This window comes from Protomyctophum parallelum (genome assembly GCF_964188405.1).
Source record: "Protomyctophum parallelum genome assembly, chromosome: 16".
NCBI lineage: Eukaryota > Metazoa > Chordata > Actinopteri > Myctophiformes > Myctophidae > Protomyctophum > Protomyctophum parallelum.
The window spans coordinates 46,363,152-46,368,063 of NC_139711.1; positions in this window are offsets into that span (position 1 = coordinate 46,363,152).

The following is a 4,912-nucleotide window of genomic DNA, read 5'->3' on the forward strand; positions in this document are numbered from 1 at the left end:
TTTCCATTGTGTAGCATATATACTTACTGTATTTTCTACTGTACTCTTCTTACACATCATTGACATTGTAAGTATAAAAATTAGGAGATGAGAACGTTTTTTTGCAATTCTTTGAGATCAGATTCTTAAAAAATGTCTTCCTGACAGTTTCTGAAAAAGCTATGTTTCTATGTCAGTGGTTCTTCGATTTTTCAAAGATACCAGATCTACAAGCTCATAGAGCTTGTAGATCTGCTATTTTTCAATAGCTATAAAGCATAACATAATGCCAACACCAAAAGCGGTTACACCGCCCAAAATGGGCTAAAGTGAACTGAGCCATTCAGTATTGTATTTGATCCACAGCAGAGCTGAGAGTCTGTGACCCAGGCCCACTCCAACTGCTTCACATCGCTGGTGACTCATCGTCCAGTGATGCAGTCCTGGCTGGCCTGACGCTAACGCCACATAACAGCAATGAGGGGCACAATGTGCCCATGGCCTTGGAGCCAATGGGCACGCGCCCATGGCCCTGGAGCCAATCGGCGTCCTTTGTTGGTCATTATGTTCATTAATTAATTCGTTCGTTTGTTTGTTCATTTGTTCGATTTTTTTCAACCTGTGTTTCCACCCAGTGTCAATGATGTGATGTAATCCTGGTGCTATGCACTGCCTTCCTCTGCCTCTGCCACTTATCTGTACAATGAAACTATAAGTATACACACTCTATAGAATAGATACTATGCTATCTAAATGTAATAACAATTCATTTTCTTAATGTGTATACCGTCTGGTGTATTGACCATGGCATCTAAGCAGCTCGGTGGCCTTGTGGTTAGAGTGTCCGCCCTGAGACTGGAGGTCGGGGTTCGATCCCCGGCCGGGTCATACCAAAGACTGTAAAATGGGACCCAGTGCCTCCTGCTTGACACTCAGCATCAAGGGTTGGATTGGGGGGGGGGGGGGGGGGGGGGGGGGGGGGGGGGGGGGGGGGGGGGTGCGGGTAAGTCCCTGCGACATACTAGCGTCATGTCCAGGGGGTGTACTTGTACATCAAGCTGCCTCACGCTACAGAACAGGAGAGCTCCTGCCCCCTATGGGCCTCATGGCCTACAGAAACAGGAGATAGGCTCCTGCCCCTATGGCCTCATGGCTACAGAAACAGGAGATAGGCTCCTGCCCTATGGGCCTCATGGCTACAGAAACAGGAGATAGGCTCCTGCCCCTATGGGCCTCATGGCTACAGAAATAGGAGATAGGCTCCTGCCCCCTATGGGCCTCATGGCTACAGAAATAGGAGATAGGCTCCTGCCCCCATATGGGCCTCATGGCTACAGAAACAGGAGATAGGCTCCTGCCCCTATGGGCCTCAATGGCTACAGAAACAGAGATAGGCTCCTGCCCTATGGGCCTCATGGCTACAGAAACAGGAGATAGGCTCCTGCCCCTATGGGCCTCATGGCTACAGAAACAGGAGATAGGCTCCTGCCCTATGGGCCTCATGGCTACAGAAACAGGAGATAGGCTCCTGCCCCTATGGGCCTCATGCTGCAGAAACAGGAGATAGGCTCCTGCCCCCTATGGGCCTCATGGCTACAGAAACAGGAGATAGGCTCCTGCCCCTATGGGCCTCATGGCTACAGAAACAGGAGATAGGCTCCTGCCCCTATGGGCCTCATGGCTCGGCAAGGCTACTTACCATTGTGCAGTGCTGCTGTCTGGTGTATTGACCATGGCATTGTGCAGTGCTGCTGTCTGGTGTATTGACCATGGCATTGTGCAGTGCTGCTGTCTGGTGTGTTGACCATGGCAGTGTGCAGTGCTGCTGTCTGGTGTGTTGACCATGGCAGTGTGCAGTGCTGCTGTCTGCTGTCTGGTGTGTTGACCATGGCATTGTGCAGTGCTGCTGCCTGGTGTGTTGACCATGGCAGTGTGCAGTGCTGCTGTCTGGTGTATTGACCATGCATTGTGCAGTGCTGCTGTCTGCTGTCTGGTGTATTGACCATGGCATTGTGCAGTGCTGCTGTCTGGTGTATTGACCATGGCATTGTGCAGTGCTGCTGTCTGGTGTATTGACCATGGCATTGTGCAGTGCTGCTGTCTGCTGTCTGGTGTATTGACCATGGCATTGTGCAGTGCTGCTGTCTGCTGTCTGGTGTATTGACCATGGCATTGTGCAGTGCTGCTGTCTGGTGTCTGGTGTGTTGACCATGGCAGTGCGCAGTGCTGCTGTCTGGTGTGTTGACCATGCATTGTGCAGTGCTGCTGTCTGGTGTATTGACCATGGCAGTGTGCAGTGCTGCTGTCTGGTGTGTTGACCATGGCAGTGTGCAGTGCTGCTGTCTGGTGTATTGACCATGGCAGTGTGCAGTGCTGCTGTCTGCTGTCTGGTGTGTTGACCATGGCATTGTGCAGTGCTGCTGTCTGGTGTGTTGACCCATGGCATTGTGCAGTGCTGCTGTCTGGTGTATTGACCATGGCAGTGTGCAGTGCTGCTGTCTGGTGTATTGACCATGGCAGTGTGCAGTGCTGCTGTCTGGTGTATTGACCATGGCAGTGTGCAGTGCTGCTGTCTGCTGTCTGGTGTGTTGACCATGGCATTGTGCAGTGCTGCTGTCTGGTGTGTTGACCATGGCAGTGTGCAGTGCTGCTGTCTGGTGTGTTGACCATGGCAGTGTGCAGTGCTGCTGTATGGTCTGTTGACCATGGCAGTGTGCAGTGCTGCTGTCTGGTGTGTTGACCATGGCAGTGTGCAGTGCTGCTGTCTGGTGTGTTGACCATGGCAGTGTGCAGTGCTGCTGTCTGCTGTCTGGTGTGTTGACCATGGCAGTGTGCAGTGCTGCTGTCTGGTGTGTTGACCATGGCATTGTGCAGTGCAGTGCTGCTGTCTGGTGTGTGGACCATGGCATTGTGCAGTGCTGCTGTCTGGTGTGTTGACCATGGCATTGTGAAGTGCTGCTGTCTGGTGTATTGACCATGGCAGTGTGCAGTGCTGCTGTCTGGTGTGTTGACCATGGCATTGTGCAGTGCTGCTGTCTGGTGTGTTGACCATGGCATTGTGCAGTGCTGCTGTCTGGTGTGTTGACCATGGCAGTGTTTAGTGCTGCTGTCTGGTGTGTTGACCATGGCATTGTGCAGTGCTGCTGTCTGGTGTATTGACCATGGCATTGTGCAGTGCTGCTGTCTGGTGTATTGACCATGGCATTGTGCAGTGCTGCTGTCTGGTGTATTGACCATGGCATTGTGCAGTGCTGCTGTCTGGTGTCTGGTGTATTGACCATGGCAGTGTGCAGTGCTGCTGTCTGCTGTCTGGTGTGTTGACCATGGCAGTGTGCAGTGCTGCTGTCTGGTGTATTGACCAGGGTAGTGTGCAGTGCTGCTGTCTGGTGTGTTGACCATGGCATTGTGCAGTGCTGCTGTCTGGTGTGTGGACCATGGCAGTGTGCAGTGCTGCTGTCTGGTGTCTGGTGTGTTGACCATGGCAGTGTGCAGTGCTGCTGTCTGGTGTGTTGACCATGGCATTGTGCAGTGCTGCTGTCTGGTGTGTTGACCATGGCATTGTGCAGTGCTGCTGTCTGGTGTATTGCCCATGGCATTGTGCAGTGCTGCTGTCTGGTGTCTGGTGTGTTGACCATGGCAGTGCGCAGTGCTGCTGTCTGGTATATTGACCATGGCAGTGTGCAGTGCTGCTGTCTGGTGTGTTGACCATGGCAGTGTGCAGTGCTGCTGTCTGGTGTATTGACCATGGCAGTGTGCAGTGCTGCTGTCTGGTGTATTGACCATGGCAGTGTGCAGTGCTGCTGTCTGGTGTGTTGACCATGGCAGTGTGCAGTGCTGCTGTCTGCTGTCTGGTGTGTTGACCATGGCATTGTGCAGTGCTGCTGTCTGGTGTGTTGACCATGGCAGTGTGCAGTGCTGCTGTCTGGTGTGTTGACCATGGCAGTGTGCAGTGCTGCTGTATGGTCTGTTGACCATGGCAGTGTGCAGTGCTGCTGTCTGGTGTGTTGACCATGGCAGTGTGCAGTGCTGCTGTCTGGTGTGTTGACCATGGCAGTGTGCAGTGCTGCTGTCTGCTGTCTGGTGTGTTGACCATGGCAGTGTGCAGTGCTGCTGTCTGGTGTGTTGACCATGGCATTGTGCAGTGCAGTGCTGCTGTCTGGTGTGTGGACCATGGCATTGTGCAGTGCTGCTGTCTGGTGTGTTGACCATGGCATTGTGCAGTGCTGCTGTCTGGTGTATTGACCATGGCAGTGTGCAGTGCTGCTGTCTGGTGTGTTGACCATGGCATTGTGCAGTGCAGTGCTGCTGTCTGGTGTATTGACCATGGCAGTGTGCAGTGCTGCTGTCTGGTGTATTGACCATGGCATTGTGCAGTGCTGCTGTCTGGTGTGTTGACCATGGCATTGTGCAGTGCTGCTGTCTGGTGTGTTGACCATGGCATTGTGCAGTGCTGCTGTCTGGTGTGTTGACCATGGCAGTGTGCAGTGCTGCTGTCTGGTGTATTGACCATGGCATTGTGCAGTGCTGCTGTCTGGTGTATTGACCATGGCATTGTGCAGTGCTGCTGTCTGGTGTATTGACCATGGCATTGTGCAGTGCTGCTGTCTGGTGTATTGACCATGGCATTGTGCAGTGCTGCTGTCTGGTGTCTGGTGTATTGACCATGGCAGTGTGCAGTGCTGCTGTCTGCTGTCTGGTGTGTTGACCATGGCAGTGTGCAGTGCTGCTGTCTGGTGTATTGACCAGGGTAGTGTGCAGTGCTGCTGTCTGGTGTGTTGACCATGGCATTGTGCAGTGCTGCTGTCTGGTGTGTGGACCATGGCAGTGTGCAGTGCTGCTGTCTGGTGTCTGGTGTGTTGACCATGGCAGTGTGCAGTGCTGCTGTCTGGTGTGTTGACCATGGCATTGTGCAGTGCTGCTGTCTGGTGTGTTG